The 18840-nt window shown below is 37.3% G+C and overlaps 1 non-coding gene across 1 annotated transcript; it reads left to right on the top strand.

The window, feature by feature from the left end:
* The first annotated feature begins 17778 nt into the window (after nt 1-17778).
* LOC112781843 (small nucleolar RNA R71) lies at nt 17779-17882 on the top strand. The gene has a single exon (XR_003192594.1). It is a non-coding gene; the product is annotated as a small nucleolar RNA R71 (small nucleolar RNA).
* The last annotated feature ends 958 nt before the right edge of the window (nt 17883-18840 follow it).

The following is an 18840-nucleotide window of genomic DNA, read 5'->3' on the forward strand; positions in this document are numbered from 1 at the left end:
TGGCGTTCAACACCAGCTTCAGGCTCCCTGGCAGGCGTTTAATGGCAGTAGTGTGCTCCCTGGCTGGTGTTCAACGCCAACAAGGTCTCTGCTCCAGGGTATTCTGTTTCCAGCTCTGACTGTTTCTGTTTCTATTCTAACAACTGCACACGATCAGAAACTTAAACAAATATGAAAATTAAACTGAAATAACTTAAATAAATGATGACATGTCATCATGTCATGTTTTTCTATGCTTTTTCAGACAAGAAATTGATGATTAGTGCTTAAATATTGCATTCTTTTGTGCTTAAATTGTATATTTCCTTGATCTTTTGATTTTATAAATTTTGTAAGAAATGAGTGGAAAAAGAAGCAAAAAAACACAAATTAAGCTCAAAAAGAGAAAAAAAGAATGTTGGGGCACACTTTGAAGTTTGAGCACACTTTGAAACCTTAGGCCACACTTTTAAAAGCGTGACTCATGACCATGAAGCCATGGCATGCATTTATGCCTTATGCATGCATGAATTAAAAACTAAAGCATGCATTTAATGGATGAAATGCATGAGCTTCACGTTAATTGGCATTACAAAGCCAATTAATGCATGCATAAAGCATTAAATCATTTATGCCAAATAAAGGAATGCTACGGCATTACTAAAGGAACCAATGAAAGCATGCATGTAACTTAATTACTAATGCCAATAAATGAATGAATGAAATGCATGCATTATTAATTAAAGCCAATGGAAGAATGCATGTAAATTAAAAAAACGCTAATGCATTGGCTTTATTAATAAAAGTAAAGCATGCATTTAATTAATACCATCATTGGCATTATTTGGAAATAAATAGAATAAAGATGCTTAAAGCAATGAACACTAGAGTTCATTAATGTAACAGAGCGCTCATCCAAGGAAGAAAGGGAGCGCTACGTTAATTTCATTCACTTTTTCGTGACTTTAAGCAAGGCTAAGCAAGGAAGCAAGGATGCTACGTTGAAAGATTCAACTGAGCGCCATTGCTAGCCAAAAAGGAAGTAGCCAAGGTTCGAACTAAGCACATGGAGGAAAACAAGGTGCGCTACACCAAGTAATGAAGGAGCCAAGGTTCGAAAGTGGGAGCCTCAAATCCAAGCAAGGGGCGCTCCGTTTCCTTACCTCACTGAGCGCTACCATACACAAGGAAATTGGCTTGGCATGAGACAAAAATTGGAAGGCACTGATAAACCACTATTTTATGATTTATCTTGTGCTCAATTGAATGGTTTTTATCAACTCTTTACCCACTTATTCATACTAATCGCATGTTTTACGTTTTCCTTCCTGATTTTGTGCTATGATTGAAAACATGTTTCTTTGGCCTTTAAATTACTAACTTTAATCCTCTTTTATTATCATTCAATGCTGTGATATGTGTGTTAAACAATTTTAGAGATTACAGGGCTGGAATGGCTCAGAGGATGGAAAGAAAGCATACAAAAGTGGAAGGAATACAAGAAGTTGAAGAAATTGTTAAGCTGTCCAGCCTGACCTCTTCGCACTCAAACAGTCATAACTTGAGCTACAGAGGTTCAAATGAGATGGTTTCAGTTGCGTTGGAAAGCTAACGTCCGGGGCTTTACAACGATATATAATTTTTCATAGCTGCCCTAAAGCCAGGCGATGCGAACGCGTGGATCACGCGGATGTGTGACCTGGCAGAAACGCAATCCACGCAAACGCGTGGACGACGCTTCCGCGTCATTTTCCCACAACCTGTACGTACCAGAATACGCTGGGGGCAATTTCTGGGCTGTTTTTGACCCAGTTTTCAGCCCAGAAAACACATATTAGAGGCTATAAAGTAGGGAAATGCATCCATTCAGAGGGAGCCTTCAATTAATTACTTTTCATAATTTAGATGTAGTTTTTAGAGAGAGAGGTTCTCTCCTCTCTCTTAGGTTTTAGGATTAGGATTCCTCTTAAGGGATTTAGGATTTCAACTCTTCATCAGGTTCAATGTTTCTTTTACTTTATATTTCTCTTTTACTTTTAGATACTTTAATGCTCTCACTTAATTACTTATGTTGCTAGATTGGCTTATGAACTCTTTATGTTTAGATTGATTTTCTCTTATTAATGCAATTGAAGTATTTCAGATCTAAGATTCTTATTTAGCTTTTTATATCATTGGCTTTAATTAATTAACTGGAAGCTCTTGAGTAATCAACTATCCGTGATTGGTTGTTATGTCGGCTAAATTGATTGGTATTCCACTAACTCTAGTCTTTCCTTAGGAGTTGGCTAGGACTTGGGAATCTAACTAATTAGTTCACTTGACTTTCCCTTGCTTGTATAAAGGTTAACTAAGTGGGATTAACTTCCATTCTCATAGGAGTAACTAGGATAGGACTTCCGAATTTTCATACCTTGCCAAGAGTTTATTTTATAGTTATTTATTTATTTTATTTGTCATTTTAAATTACTTGTTCCTTACCTTCAAAACCCCCAATTTACAAAACTCATAACCATTAATAAGAACATACCTCCTTGCAGTTCCTTGAGAAGACAACTCGAGGTTTAAATACTTCAGTTATCAATTTTAAAGGGGTTTGTTACTTGTCACAACCAAAACGTTTGTATGAAAGGATTTTTTTTTGGTTTAGAAGATATACTTACAACGCGATCATATTTTTATATTTCTTTACTGATAGAAAAACCTGATCGTCAAAATGGCGCCGTTGCCGGGGAATTGCAAACGTGTGCCTTATTATTGGTTATTGTAAATATTTGCTTTTTGCCTGTTTATTTGTTTTTATTTTTGTTTTTATTTTTGCTTTTTCATAAATTAAGAGGTTATTGGTTTTTTATTTAGTTATTAAAAATTTTTTCAAAAATTTGTTCTTCGTGTTCATCTTGACCTTCAAGTTGTTCTTAGTTGTTTTCTTAGTTTTGATCTAAAAAATTTTAAGTTTGGTGTCATTTTATTATTTTTCTCTTTCCTCATTAAATTTAAAAATATATTTTCTCTTTATTTTAATTGGATTTTCGAATTTTCCTTTAAAAAAAATTCATATTTTTATTTTAAAATTTTTATCTTATCTTATCTTAGTTTTAAATTTCAAAATTCAAATATTTTTCAAAATTTATATCTGTTTCAAAATCTTATCTTATCTTATTTCAAAATCAAATTTCAAATTTCAATATTTAAATTCCAAAATTCAAATTTCAAAATTTAAATTTGAAATTTTAAAAATCAAACCTTTTCAAAATTTAAATCTTTTTCAAAACTTTTTCTTATATTGTTGACTTTTACAAAATTCAAATTTCAAAATTTAAAATTCAAATTTCAAAATTTAAAATTCAAATTTCAAATTTCAAAATTCAAAATTCAATTTAAAAATTTAAAATTTAATTTTCAAATTCAAAATTTAAATTTCAATAACCTTTTAATTTAAATTTATTTTTATTTTCATTTTTAATTTTTATTTGCTATTATGAGTTCTCACCCCCATCGCTTTGAGTTTGGTCTCAATGTTGTTGCAAGGAATGAAAATTATAACAGGAACATGCATCAAGGTCAAAACAATCAGAGATGGAAGGAGCCACGAGGATCTGATCGACTCTTTCGGCAACATCACCTTCCAAGATACCATGGACAACGACCATCCTACAATGCATGCCAAGACAATAGATATAGTGGATCCCTTTGTCGTTACCAACAAGCCCCGCCATATGCTTGTGAACCATCTCCTCAACACAACTTTGAACCACCATACTCACAAGCCCCTTACCACCAAACACCACCATATGACCCTAACCTATATCCACCACACCAACCACCATATGAACCACACCCAGAACCACCACCTCAATATTCACCATCTCCATATCCTTATCAAGAAGAACCACCTTCCTATTATGAATCCTTTCTCCAAAATAATGAACCCTCATATCCACCCCAATCTCCAATGGATGACAAACTTCGTGGTCTTCTTCAAGGGGAAGCGAAGATGCAAAGGAGTATACTGGAACTCACTACTGCCTTAACCGAAGTAGTAAATATAATAGCTTCCTGACATCTGAGCACTCAAAGTACTCCCATGGCTGCATGTGGAGAATCAAAAGAAGAGCGTAGCATGAAGGAGACACTAGAAACTTCGGTGGACAATGAGGAACATGGCTTTATATTGGAACAAGTGGAGGAAGCCATAATAGTTGCAGAGGAAGAAGTGGTTACAGACTTGGGAGATGCTGAACCTCCATGGGAAAATCAAGACATAGAGCCTCCTTCCAAGACGGTTGCATTTGATGTTAAGGAGGGTGTACAACCTCCAAGGCATATCATAGTTGAAGACTTGGAAGAGGTTGGTCAAGAGATGGAGATTAAAGAAGAAGAAGCACAGCCTCTCATGCCCTTGGTGAGCAATGAAGAAGAGATTGAATTGGAAGAAAGCTACCAAGAGGAAGAGGTTGATATTGAAGAAACTTGCAAAGAGGTGGAAGTTGTCAGAGAAGAGCACAAGGGAGTGGAGCTTGCAAATTCGTTAGAAATACCTCCCCTATGTTGCCATCATCCTTCACAACATTCAAGTGGGTAAAATTCATATCCCTTAGCTTTCTAATTCCACTTGAATATGGGCTACTGGAGACGGATGGTCAACTTAGAGCTCTTTGTGGCATTAAGAGTAAGAGAAAGATGGTTAGTGGTTGGAGTTGTCAATGCAAGGGTTGGTGTAAAGCTCAACTGAATGGGTCTAGGAAGTTGTTTGGTCACTTTAGTGAGAATTCAGATTGCTTGCTACCCGAATGGAATCATAATGATCAACAAGAAGACGGGTGCAAAAGTAAGGTCTGGGACCCCGGAATTCAGTCTAGAAATCAACACTCTTGGGGCCTTGTCACTTGCTTTAACTTGCTTGAAGGCTTTCTGCACCTAGTTTGGGATCCCGGAGGCCATTGGAATTACAAACATTGGTGGGGATTCCTGGATGAGTTCAAGCACAAGCCACCATAACAGGGAGCTCACCAAATGTCCAACTTAAGGACTTTAACTAAAAGTGCTAGGTGGGAGACAACCCACCGTAGTATGATAGTTCCTTTTTCAATTTTAATTTTATTTCGTTTTGTTTGTTTTTGAGTTTATTTTATTTCATTGAACCTGGAATTACTCATAACATCCATATCATTTTTCATTCTGTATAATGCATAAAAAAAATCGCACACGACGCGACAGCATCGCCGACGCGTCCGCGTCACAGGTGCATTAGGAAGAAAAGAAAAGTGAACAGAGAGTCACGTGAAAGCGTGGCTGGAGGCGTGTGACGTTGTGATTTTTGCCAGTAAAGAATTTCATAAAAACAGTTGCGTTATAGATATAGTCTCTAAACCAACAAAAATCCCTTCGTACAAACATTTGGTTGTCACAAGTAACAAACCCCTTTAAAATTGATAACCGAGTATTTAAACCTCGGGTCATCTTCTCAAGGAATTGCAGGGAAGTATGTTCTTATTATTGATTATGCAAAGGTATGTTTTGGGGTTTTTGGATCAAGGTAAAAAGTTAGAAAAGCAATGGCAGAGGGAATAAAATAATAACAATAAACATAAACTCTTGGCAAGGTATTAGAAATTGGAAGTCCAGACCAAGTTATCCTTATCAATGATAATGAAAATTGAATCTTAATTCTACTTAGTCAACCTTTACTAAAGTAAAGGAAAGTCAAGGGATTAATTAGTTTGATCTTCGAATCCTATTTATTTCCTAAGAAAAGATTGGGATTATTGGAGTTCAATTCAATTGGCAAGATAACAATTATCAATTATGCTGTTGAATTGGATAACTCCTGAGTTACTGATTTCTTAACTAAAACCAAGAATGTAAAATGCTAAATATAAATCACAAATCTGAAAATACCTCAATTGCATTAATAAAGAAAATCATAACATGAAAGCCATAAGCCAATTATTCAAAAGATAAATATCAATTAAAGTACTAAGGTGAATAAAAACGGAAACGAAATTAAACAGAAAAGAACATTAAACCTGGGATCGAGAGTCACTCCTAAAACTAAGAGAAGTCCTAAATCATAATCCTAAGAGAGAGGAGAGAACCTCTCTCTCTAAAAACTACATCTAAAACTAAAATTGTGAATTATGAGAGCCTCCTCATGAATGGATGCAATCCCTCACTTTATAGCCTCTAATCTGTGTTTTCTGGGCCGCGAACTGGGTCGAAAACAGCCCGAAAATCGCTGGAGAAGAATTCAAACACGCTAATTTTCGTCACTGCGACGCGGCCGCATGGTCACGCGGTCGCGTCACCTAGCGTTAGAGCAACTATGGCATATTATATATCAAATCGAAGCCCCGGATGTTAGCTTTCCAACGCAATTAAAACCGCGTCGTTTGGATCTCTGTAGCTAAAGTTATAGCCGTTTGAGTACGAAGAGGTCAGGCTCGATAGCTTAGCAACTTCTTCATCTTCTTGTATTCCTTCCACTTTTGCATACTTCCTTTCCATCCTCCAAGTCATTCCTGCCCTATAATATCTGAAAACACTTAACACACATATCAAGACATCTAATGGTGATAAGAGAGTATTAATAATAAGCAAATATAAGATCAAAGAAGCATGTTTTTAGTCAAAGCACATAATTTGGAAGGCAAATGTAAAACCATGCAAATAGTATGAATAAGTGGGTAAAGAGTAGATAAAAACCACTCAATTGAGCACAAGATAAACCATAAAATAGTGGTTTATCAGCGTGCCTTTGGCAGAAATTGATCCACGCGACCGCATCGCTGACGCGTTCGCGTCATTTGCGAAAAATGCCTCCCACGCGTCCGCGTCACCCACGCGAATGCGTGGTTCTGTAAAATCGACGTAAAGGGGTGTATGGCATCAAGTTAGGCTGGAATGGGGATGGACTCGTGCTGGAAGCCCAAGCCCTCCCACGCGAACGCGTTCTCCACGCGGCCGCGTCGTTCTCCAAAAATGGCCATCCACGCAATCGCGTCAACCACGCAACTGCGTCACCCAAAAATTTGGCTAAAAGAGTTTCGAACAGAGAGTTGCGAACGCGGGGCTGCACTCGCGCCAATCGCACAAATCAGGCCACGTCACCTAACCTTATCGCGCACCACGCGACCGCGTCACTCACGCGTCCGCGTCGCCTGCGCCACACAGCTTATCCAGATCAGTGCCAAAAATCTTGTCTTTTCTTCCCTAATCCTAATTTTTTTCTTTTCCCTTCTTATTTCTTTCTTCTTCCTTTCTTACTTTCTTCTTCTTCATCTTTTTAACTTCTCATCCTTTTTCACCTCCATTCTATTTTATTTAATTTATTCGCATACTTTCATTCATTACATTTTAATTTTGTGCATATTTTTATTTTCTTTTCTAAATTCATTATTTTTCCTTTGGTGTTGAATTTTCTTATTTCACTGTTGCATCTTCTCTTGAATTATTTTAGGTGCTTAGAGACTTGTTTTATTCTGGTTAGGTAATATTATTTAAATCAATGCCAATCTTTTATACCTGTATTAATTTTGCATTGACATGAATTTACATTACCTCTCCTTACCCACACTCTCCCTCATTGTTGCAAAATTTTGCACCACTGGTATGCCATGTGCTTCTATTGTTTTCTCACTTGCATGTTGTAGCTACCATGTAATTGAGACCCTCATTATTTGGCATTAACCAACCCATGTTTTATTTGTTTTTTATCTTTGTTTTGGGTTACTTTTCTTCCCTTTTTCTTTTAGGATGGCCACCAGGAAGAGAACCGGAAGACGTTTACATGGGAGAGACAAACAAGTTCCTACGCACATTCCTTGATGAGAAAAGCGTTAGTTGAAGTAACCCGTCCACTTGCACATCTTAGCATGCACCGAAGACGGTGCAATCTTTAAGTGTGGGGAAGTCGATACCGATCTCCATGGGTTAGTTATTTTCTTCTCAACACCAATATTTTATTTTCTTTGTTAATTGCTGTATTTGCATATTTAATTGCATGTTTGTTTGATTTTATGCATTTAGTTACTACTTGGTTGAAGTAATATTTTGTTTTTTAAGAAATTTTTATAGTATTCACTAATTTAAATTGAAAAATTTTTTATGTTAAAACTTGTTTAAAGTTGTATTTGGAACATAGTTTAAATAGCTAAGAACACACAACCTGTGAGATTTTGAGCTTATTTATATGGTTACATTATTTAACCATAAATTTTTATTCTTGTGTGTTTTCTTCTCTATGATTGCAATCCTTGCTTTGTTCCATTCTATATGTCCAATATTTAGTGTATTTACATACTTGCATATGATTAAGGCCATTACTTATTTAGCTCACTTATCCCAAATAAGCCTACCCTTTAAATCATCCTTGTTAGCCACCTGAGCCTTTTTATCCCCATTTATTCTGTTCTATAACCACATTTCTAGCCTTAAGCAGAAAAATAAAATAAAAATCCCAAGTTGAATCCTTGGTTAGCTTAAGATAGATATTGTGTATAATTTAAGTGTGGGGAATTTTATGGATATATGGGATGATAAAAAAAAGGGAATTAAATTGAATAAGTTATTTGAAAATTTGGGAAGCATGCTCATGTGAAATCAAAATAATTAAATTACCATGTGCATTGAAAAAATATTCAAAAAAATTAAGTAATTAAATAAGGGGATACCAAAAAAAAAATATTATTACCCCAAATGCAAAAATAAAAAGAATCAATGCACATGGGACAAAATTCAAAAATAAGTTTGATACATGAGCATGTAATACAAAAGTGGAAAAAATTTGGGTAGCTAGGTAAAGCATTTTTAAATTATATAAAGTATGTATATGTTAGGTGAAATCTTAGACTAATCAAGGATTCACTTTGTTAGCTCACTTAGCCTTATATATATATATATATATATATATATATATATATATATATATATATATATCCTTACCTTTACCTCAGCCCCATTATAACCCTGAAAAGACCTCATGATGTTTGCATTGGTATGTTGAATATTTGTTGATTGGTTAGATGAAGAGCAAGGTTGAGAAAGCATGACTAGGGAAGAGTAGAGTGATTGACCCTATACACTTGAGAGACTAGAGTAATATACACTACCAGTGAGGGTTCAATGCTTAATTCCATGTTCCCTGCTTTCATGAGCTATCTTCTTACAAGTTTACTTGTCTTTTATTATATGATTTGAATTAGTGGAATTTGAATTACTTTTGTCTGGAAGAACTTCTTTACTCTTAACCAAGTAGATAGAAACATCTTAGCATGTAGTTGCATTCATATAGAAAGGTTACATTTCATACATTCTATCATTCCTCTTCACTTTTATAGCTTCTCTTGAGCTTAGCATGAGGACATGCTAATGTTTAAGTGTGGGGAGGTTGATAAACCACTATTTTATGGTTTATCTTCGGCTCAATTGAGTAGTTTTTATCAACTATTTACCCACTTATTCATACTAATTGCATGTTTTACGTTTTCCTTCCTGATTTTGTGCTATGATTGAAAACATGTTTCTTTGGCCTTTAAATTACTAACTTTAATCCTCTCTTATTATCATTCGATGTTGTGATATGTGTGTTAAGTAATTTCAGAGATTACAGGGCAGGAATGGCTCAAAGGATGGAAAGAAAGCATTCAAAAGTGGAAGGAATACAAGAAGTTGAAGAAATTGCTAAGCTGTCCAGCCTGACCTCTTTGCACTCAAACGGTCATAACTTGAGCTACAGAGATCCAAATGAGATGGTTCCAGTTGCGTTGGAAAGCTAACGTCCGGGACTTCACAAAAATATATAATTTGCCATAGCTGCTCTAAAGCCAGATGACGCGAACGTGTGGATCACACGGACGCGTGACCTGACAGAAACACAATCCACGAAACGCGTGGACGACGCTTCCGCGTCACTTTCCCGCGACCTGTACGTACCAGAATACGCCGGGGGCAATTTTTTGGGCTGTTTTTGACCCAGTTTTCAGCCCGAAAAACACAGATTAGAGGCTATAAAGTGGGGAAATGCATCCATTCAGAGGGAGCCTTCAATTAATTACTTTTCATAATTTAGATGTAGTTTTTAGAGAGAGAGGTTCTCTCCTCTCTCTTAGGTTTTAGGATTAGGATTCCTCTTAAGGGATTTAGGATTTCAACTCTTCATCAGGTTCAATATTTCTTTTACTTTATATTTCTCTTTTACTTTCAGATACTTTAATGCTCTCACTTAATTACTTATGTTGCCAGATTGGCTTATGAACTCTTTATGTTTAGATTGTTTTTCTCTTATTAATGCAATTGAGGTATTTCAGATCTAAGATTCTTATTTAGCTTTTTATATCATTGGCTTTAATTGATTAACTGGAAGCTCTTGAGTAATCAACTATCCGTGATTGGTTGTTATGTCGGCTAAATTGATTGGTTTTGCACTAACTCTAGTCTTTCCTTAGGAGTTGGCTAGGACTTGGGAATCTAACTAATTAGTTCACTTGACTTTTCCTTGCTTTCGTAAAGGTTAACTAAGTGGGATTAACTTCCATTCTCATAGGAGTAACTAGGATAGGACTTCCAAATTTTCATACCTTGCCAAGAGTTTATTTTATAGTTATTTATTTATTTTATTTGTCATTTTAAATTACTTGTTCCTTACCTTCAAAACCCCCAATTTACAAAACTCATAACCATTAATAAGAACATACCTCCCTACAGTTCCTTGAGAAGACGACCCGAGGTTTAAATACTTCGATTATCAATTTTAAAGGGGTTTGTTACTTGTGACAACCAAAATGTTTGTACGAAAGGATTTTCTGTTGGTTTAGAAGCTATACTTACAACGTGATCATATTTTTATATTTCTTTACCGATAGAAAAACCCGATCGTCAGGCACACAAAGCCATTGAGCGCTGCGTTCAAATCACCAACGGAGCGCTATGAACAAGGCTTGGTTCGACGAGCCTGGGACAAGGCAAAAGAGCGCTACGCTCTACTGGAGCATGCCTCCAACCAAAATTGAACCAAGCAACCCTGACCCATGCCACTTGAACCAAGCCTTCCGGATCCACTCCTCTTCAAATCCGAAGCAACAAAAGCCCATTATCATCACTCAAAGGCACAAGAGATAGTTAGAATAGGAATTTCATTTAATTGTAATTTGTTTTTAATTTCAATTTCATTTTAATTTTGTAAAAGCCTATAAAAAGGCATCTATTCCATTTTAGAAAGAGGGCTGTGATGCGCATAATCTAGTTATGCTACGATTTAGGAAATTGCACGATCGGCAAAATTCCTTCCGGCAAGTGCACCGGTTATCGTCAAGTAAAAACTCACAATAGAGTGAGGTCGAATCCCACAAGGATTGGTTGAGTGAGCAATTCGGATTAGAAGTGTGTTCTAGTTGAGCGGAATCAAGATTGAGATGAGAATTTGCGGAATGTAAAGTTGGCGGGAAAAGTAAATGACAAGAAATTAAAATGGCGGAATCTTAAATTGCATAAATTAAAGAGTAGAAACTAAATTGCTGAAATTAAAAGGGAATGGGGGTGATTGCATGAATTGAGTTGCAGAATGTAAAGAGAAAGTGGAAATCAGAATTTGGGGGATTCATTGGGTTAAAGGAGATATTGAGATCTCCGAATCAAAACATGTTTATCTCTTCCTCAAGCAATGCATTCATTGAATTTTGCTTGGCAATCTTATATGATTGGATCCCAATCCCTTGGCTCACCAATTCTCTCTAAAAATGAACAAATTCCCAATCCCTTGGTTTAAATGTTCATAAGAAGAGATGATGCTCTATCACTGATTATACCACACAATTTCATGAACCACAATTTGGTAGGATTACATGTCACAATATCCATCCAAACCCCAATCCAATTCATTGTGAGAAAGCTTCTCTAGCATGAATCCTCCATTCCTTTCCCAAGGTTCCGAAGGATTCCAATTATGGGTAGTTTCTTTCCCAAGACAACTACCCAATGGAATTAGATCGAGAAGCTTTCTAACAAAATTCAAGAGAAAAGATTGAAGAAGAAGATAAACTATTATTGATTCATTGAATTACAATAGAGCTCCCTAACCCAATGAAAAGGGGGTTTAGTGAATCATAGCTCTGAATTCAATTACAAAGAAAAGGAAAACTAGCTAAAAGTGAAAGTAAAAGTCCCCTCTAACTTAACTTCTATCCTATTTATACACTTTCTATATTGAGCTTCAGTTGTGCTTCTTGGGCTTTGAGGCCTCTCCTTGCTTTCCTTTTGCCTTGGGTTTATGATCCATAATCTTGATGAGGTTGTTGATCCAAATCCTGTAACATTTATTGAGCCAACTTAGTGATAATCAAATAATGACACATGACTCAATAAATTGAGATTTCAAACTCATCAATCCTTCAGGCCCAATCCCATAAACCATGATATTCAATTGGGTTTCATACCAAAGTAAGTTTAAGTTAATCTTTGTGCTCAAAGACTAACTTAAATCACAATATTTTTGGCCCAGAAACCTTTTCCAAGAGTGGCGTTTAAGTTGTAGTTTAAGCTTAAACTGCAGCTTAAACGCCAGACACTTCCAGTGAGGCCTTTTGTAGAAGCACGTTTAAGCTTCAGTTTAAGGTTAAACTGAAGCTTAAACGTGGAAATGGAAGAAGGTATCCCTGGAGAGTCATGTAGTCGAACACGTTTAAGCTTCAGTTTAAGGTTAAACTGAAGCTTAAACGTGGAGATAGGAAGGGCAGCCCTGGAGGTCGAACACGTTTAACCTCCAGTTTGAGGTCAAACTGGAGGTTAAACGTGGAAAAGGGTGGAGGCATACTGGAGGTCGAACACGTTTAACCTCCAGTTTGAGGTCAAACTGGAGGTTAAACGTGGAAGCTTAGAATGGTAGCCCTGGAGGTGTCGAACACGTTTAACCTCCAGTTTGAGGTCAAACTAGAGGTTAAACGTGGAAATGGAGAGAGCAACCCTGGAGTAGAAAAGCTGTCGAACATGTTTAAGCTCCAGTTTAAGGTCAAACTGGAGCTTAAACGTGGAATGGCTCCCTGGTACTCTTCCTGGTTCTGGCGTTTAACCTCCAGTTTGAGGTCAAACTGGAGGTTAAACGTGGAACTCCTCCCTGGGTGGCATACTCATTCTGGCGTTTAACCTCCAGTTTGAGGTCAAACTGGAGGTTAAACGTGGAATGCTTCTTTAGTGAGGCTTTTCATTCTGGCGTTTAACCTCCAGTTTGAGGTCAAACTGGAGGTTAAACTTCAATTCCAGCATTTCTTATCCTTCATGATTTTTGGCGTTTAAGCTCTAGTTTAGGCTTAAACTGGAACTTAAACTCCACATGTGATATTCAAGCTTCCTTTATTGATTTTGTTGCTTCCTTGCCTAGCCTCTTCTTCCCTGAAATCATCCAAACAATTGCATCAAAGTCTTGCAAAATTTCATGAGAAATCTTCCATTCATAGCATTTAAGTATTATAACTAAAACTCATGGAATATGCATCAAAATCATGTTGTTTGGATGGTTCATTGCTTTGTTCTTCATTTAACCATTTTTGGTTACTTTAAGCTCAAGAAAATGCATAAAACAACTAAAACAAACAGAAAAATGCTAGTGAAACTAGCCTATGATGCCTTGGCATCACAACACCAAACTTAATACTTGCTTGTCCCTAAGCAAGTCCTGAGTTATTTGAGAAGAAAGTATGAAACAGAAAGCAATTACATTGGCTATATTAGCAAGCATTTGAAGTTCATCAGAAGGGTTTTATGCAGAAAGTTGCAGCATCACTTTTTCATACTTATCAGGTAGGATTATCACTTTTTCATTGCATCCATCAAACATTGCTATGGCCTCTTGTTATTCTTATGTCTTTGGCACTTTTCTCTTCTTTGTTTTTTCTTTTCTTTTTCTTAGAGCTTCTTTTGCTCCTTGTTTGCTTAGTGTCATGTGTTGCACAAGCCTTTGGCATTTTCTTTTTCTTATCAGTGCACTACACATATCCACTTTAGGCATTTTAGTTCACATTTCTTCTTGAGACATTGGTGCCCAGCACCTCTTTGTGTGACTAAATGTTTTGTATTTAGGTTGCTCTTGATAATGGACTTTTGGTTGATAATCCCGGGTTAGTTAACCCAAGTTACCAAGTGTTGAAACACTCCTCAGAACCTATTCATCCAAGCATATCCTTAATACATAAACACCACAGGCATTTGTCTCAGAAGTTCAAACCATTGGTACCTAGCTTATTTTCTCAATTTTTTTGCTTTTTGGTTGCCTTTTTCCGTGGCTTTTTCTTTTTCTTTTTCTTTCTTTTTTTTTCATGGCCAAAGACATTTATTCATCAAGATCCATAGACAATTTTCACTTTCTACATAAAAATGATAATTCTACATTCTAATTTTAGTGATCTGACTAAACAATCAAGCATGCATACCACCACTTAATTCTACTTGATTTGTCACTAATTTAGCCAAGTTACTTTTGTTCAAACTTTTCTTTTATTTTTGGAAACAAAACAAGCATGGCACGCACTTGTTTAAGAAGGTGAAGTTATATCCAAACATCTAGGCATTCACTTTATTCAAAGCAATTAACAAACACACATACTAAAAAATGACTCATAAAAAAAAAAGACTCCACATAACACTTAAATGACTTATGATGAAAACACGTTCATAAAGACAATTCACCAATTATCATTTGATTATTAAGGAACGAGACCACCTCTTATTTATTGCTTGGTTCTTCTTAATTCTTGGGATCCTGCTTCTTCTTGCTTCCTGCCTCTTTTTGACCACTTGTGCTTCCTTTGTCTTTTCTTATGAGCTTTTTCCAGAATCCAGCCTTTTTCATCGTTTCTTCCACTCCTTTTTCAAGGATCATTGCCTTGTTTATTTCTCCTTCTTTCCTCCCTTTGAAATACTCATCATAAGCTGGGAATGCTGGGTCCATCTTGTGTAGATGTTCCCCTATGTAGTTAAGCTTGATTTGCGAACTGATGTTGTAATCAGCTTGGACTGAGTATCTTGCATTCTGTAAAGTGGTGGCTTCCTTGATTGCCAAGACATTGGCATCTTGGTGTTGGCATATGTGGCTGAAGGATTCCTGTAAGTGTAAATTTTGTTCCCTTTGCAGATCGAAGAATCTTGATTCAAAGTTCCTTTGCATATCCATCATTTTTAGATGAAAGTCCTCTTGTCTCTCCTGATGACATGAAATCCATATTGGTTGTCCTTAATGAGTGTGCATAATTCTAATAAATCATAGTCACCTTGGCTCTTTGATTCTAAACAAAGTTACTACCCTAAGTAATTGAAACCAAAGTATTAAAACATGTGAATGGTATACTTGTCATGAATTTTGAAATCCAGAGGAACTTCTTGCTTTTCATAAACTGTGTTCAAAAAGAACACCAAACTTAATGTTTGGTTGTGCACCTTGAATGAAAGATGGAATTCAATTTGAGTAAGATTTGGGAGTGCCATCAGGCACACCAAACTTAGAGACCCATTGTAATTTACATGCAAGGTTTAGTGAACTTAATCAATAGTTGTCCTGAGGATTCAAGTTCATGCATAAGAAACCATGCTTTATTAGATGTAAAGCAAAGCACTAAAGATTAAGGATACTAAAAACATGGGTTGCCTCCCATGAAGCGCTTCTTTAACGTCACTAGCTTGACGGTTGTCCCTTGTTAGGGTGGATTGTAGTGCTTGACGTCTTCTCCTCTCACTATGAAAACGTCCCCACTTGATTCATTCATGATCTCTAAATGTTCCATAGAAAGAACTTTCCTGATTGTGAACACTTGAGGGAGCTGGGAAGGAATGGTTTTGAGGCCATGTGGGATTGGCAGATAATGACTTGATATCACGTTATCTCCCTGAGAAAAACCTTCAGTGGGAATTTTCTTATTTCTCCATCCTCTTGGCAATCTCCCTATCACTCTTCCCTTTCTCTTGAGGATTTCTTCATTGACCCTTATGTCAGGAGGATCCTTCTGATCTGTTTCCACTGATTCTTGTGGCTCTAACTCTTGCAACTCTTGGTTGCCTTCCAAGGACTGTTTTAGAGTTTCAGCTGCTGGATTCCTTTCCTCCAAACATAGATAGCTACTATCATCTTTAGGCTTTTCAGGTTCTGGTTCAGGCTCAGATGCAGGTTTGAAAACTTTGAAAATGAGCTGTTCATCATGTATTCTCAGAATTAGCTCTCCTTGTTCTACATCTATGAGCGCTCTAGTAGTGGCTAGAAATGGTCTGCCCAGAATGATAGGGTGTAAGTAGCTTTCCTCCATGTCCATAATGACAAAGTCTGTGGGAAAGTAATAATCCCCCACTTTCACCAGCACATTTTCAACTACCCCTTCAGCTTGCTTCTGAGTTTTGTCAGCCAGTTGTATGATTACATCAGTGGATCTCACCTCATTCAGTTGTAGCCTCTTCATAAGAGTTAGAGGCATCACATTTATGCTAGCTCCTAGATCACAGAATCCTCTGTCAATTTTTGTTTCCCCTATGATGCAAGGGATATGAAAACTTCCTGGGTCCGTTTTCTTAGAGAGTGTGTCCTTCTTGATGAGAGCACTGCATTCTTTGTTCATTGTTACCGTTTGTCCTCCCTTCAAAACTCTTTTCTTGCTTAACAATTCCTTTAAATACTTGATGTGTGTGGGCATTTGATGAAGAATCTCAAGAAAGGGAATATTGACATGAAGAGAGTTAAATGTCTCTAGAAACCTTGAATAGGTTTTCCTTTTTTCACCTCCTCCCAACCTCTCAGGAAATGGTGCTTTTGGTTGGTATATTTCCATCATGCCTTTTTGCAGTTCCTTGGCTTGCTCAGTTCCACCTTCCTGCTTAACTTCTTCCACACCTTCCTTCAAGATTTCTGGTTCCTGCTCTGAGGACCTGATTCCTTCTTCTTCTGAGATTTCCTTCAATATGGTGATGGCCTTGCATTCTTCCCATCTTACTCTCTTTTGTTCCCCTTTAGGATTCTTTTCTGTGTCACTAGGGAACACTGCAGTTGATTTGGGTGCCTGTTGAGATAGCTCTCCTACTTGAGATTCCATCCTCTTGAGTTTTTCACCATGGTTTCTTAAGGTAGTTCTCACATCATCCCTGAAGCTCTTCAGTTCAATGATGTCTTGACTCATGGTTGCCATCATTCCTTCTATCCGGTTTAATTGATCTTGAAATTGTTGGTTCGGATTAGGTTGCGTATGTTGATTATTTTGGCCATGATATGATGGTTGGGGGTAAGTGTTTTGTGTGGCTTGGTATGATCTTTGGTTGGAATTTTGGTATGTGGAATTGTTTTGTTGGTTGTGGTTGTAAGGTTTGTGGTTTTGTGGTTGGGTTTGTTGGTTTCCCCACCCAAAGTTTGGGTGGTTTCTCCAGCCTGGGTTGTAAGTGTTGGAGTGTGGATCATATGATTGCCTTTGTTGGTTTCCCACATAGTTGGCCTCATCCCAATCACCTCCTTCAATGCTTACTTCCTCTTGATCTTGTGTGTGTATTGCAGCCACTTGCTTTGTTTCTAATTGCCTGGTAAGCTCTGCTAGTTGCTTGGCAAACACCTTGTTTTGGGCTAGAATTGTATCAACATGGTTCAGCTCCATGACTCCCTTAGTGTTGTGCCTTTCTGATGCATAGTAGTACTCATTCTCAGCCATTGTCTCGATCACTTCAATGGCTTCTTCCACAGTCTTTTTCCTGTTCAATGAACCTCCTGATGAATGGTCTACAGCCTTCCTTGATTCATAAGAGAGCCCATCATAGAAGATGTGCAGTTGCACCCAATCATGGAACATGTTTGGTGGGCATTTCCTTGTCAAGTCCTTGAATCTCTCCCATGCCTCGTAGAGAGTTTCACCATCTTGTTGTCTAAAAGTCTGAACCTCAGATCGAAGCCTATTGACCTTTTGTGGAGGGTAGAAACGTGCCAGAAACTTGCTTTCCACCTCATCCCATGTTGTTAGACTCCCCCTTGGGAATGATTCCAGCCACTTAGCTGCTTTGTCCCTAAGTGAAAATGGGAACAAAAGCAGTTTATAGGCATCTTCCTGGACTCCATTGGACTTCACAGTGTCACAAATTCTCAGGAATTTTGTGAGATGTTGGTTTGGGTCTTCATTAGCACTTCCTCCAAAGGAACAATGATTCTCCACTAGTGATATTAGCTGTGGCTTGAGCTCAAAATTGTTGGCCTGAATGGGTGGTTTCTGGATGCTACTACCACAATTCCCAGAGGTTGGGTTTATGTATGAACTAAGAACCCTCCTCTCAGGGATGGCATCGTTTCCATCAGCTCTCTCATGGTTGTGAACTTCTCTATCCATGTTGAGATCTAAAGCTTCCTCAAAATTGTCCTCAGATTCTCCTTCAGAGTCCTCTTCTCCCACTACTCTCTTCCCTCTTGCTTCCCTTCTAAGTCTATGAAGGGTCCTCTCTGGTTCGGTATATGGAGGAGTTGATGTCTCTCCTCTCCTACCTGTCATACAAGAACACAGCTCAAACACAAACAAGTGAAATACTCTTGGTTAATGGAAGAGTATGGTTAGCTCAATTGAGGAATTAATTCAAACAGTTAGTGAGTCAGTGAGTTAGTTGCATGAATTTAAAGGCATAAAGAAGGAAAGCATGTAACCAAGTGCAGAAATTAAAATTCAACAAGTATCTTGGACAGAATTAACAAAGCAAGAGAAAATTGCTCAATCTAGTTAGCTTCCAATTTGAGAATTGTCAATCGAAAACCAATCCCCGGCAACGGCGCCATAAACTTGATGCGCATAATCTAGTTATGCTACGATTTAGGAAATTGCACGATTGGCAAAATTCCTTCCGGCAAGTGCACCGGTTATCGTCAAGTAA

The sequence above is a fragment of the Arachis hypogaea genome, chromosome 19, assembly GCF_003086295.3.
Source record: "Arachis hypogaea cultivar Tifrunner chromosome 19, arahy.Tifrunner.gnm2.J5K5, whole genome shotgun sequence".
NCBI lineage: Eukaryota > Viridiplantae > Streptophyta > Magnoliopsida > Fabales > Fabaceae > Arachis > Arachis hypogaea.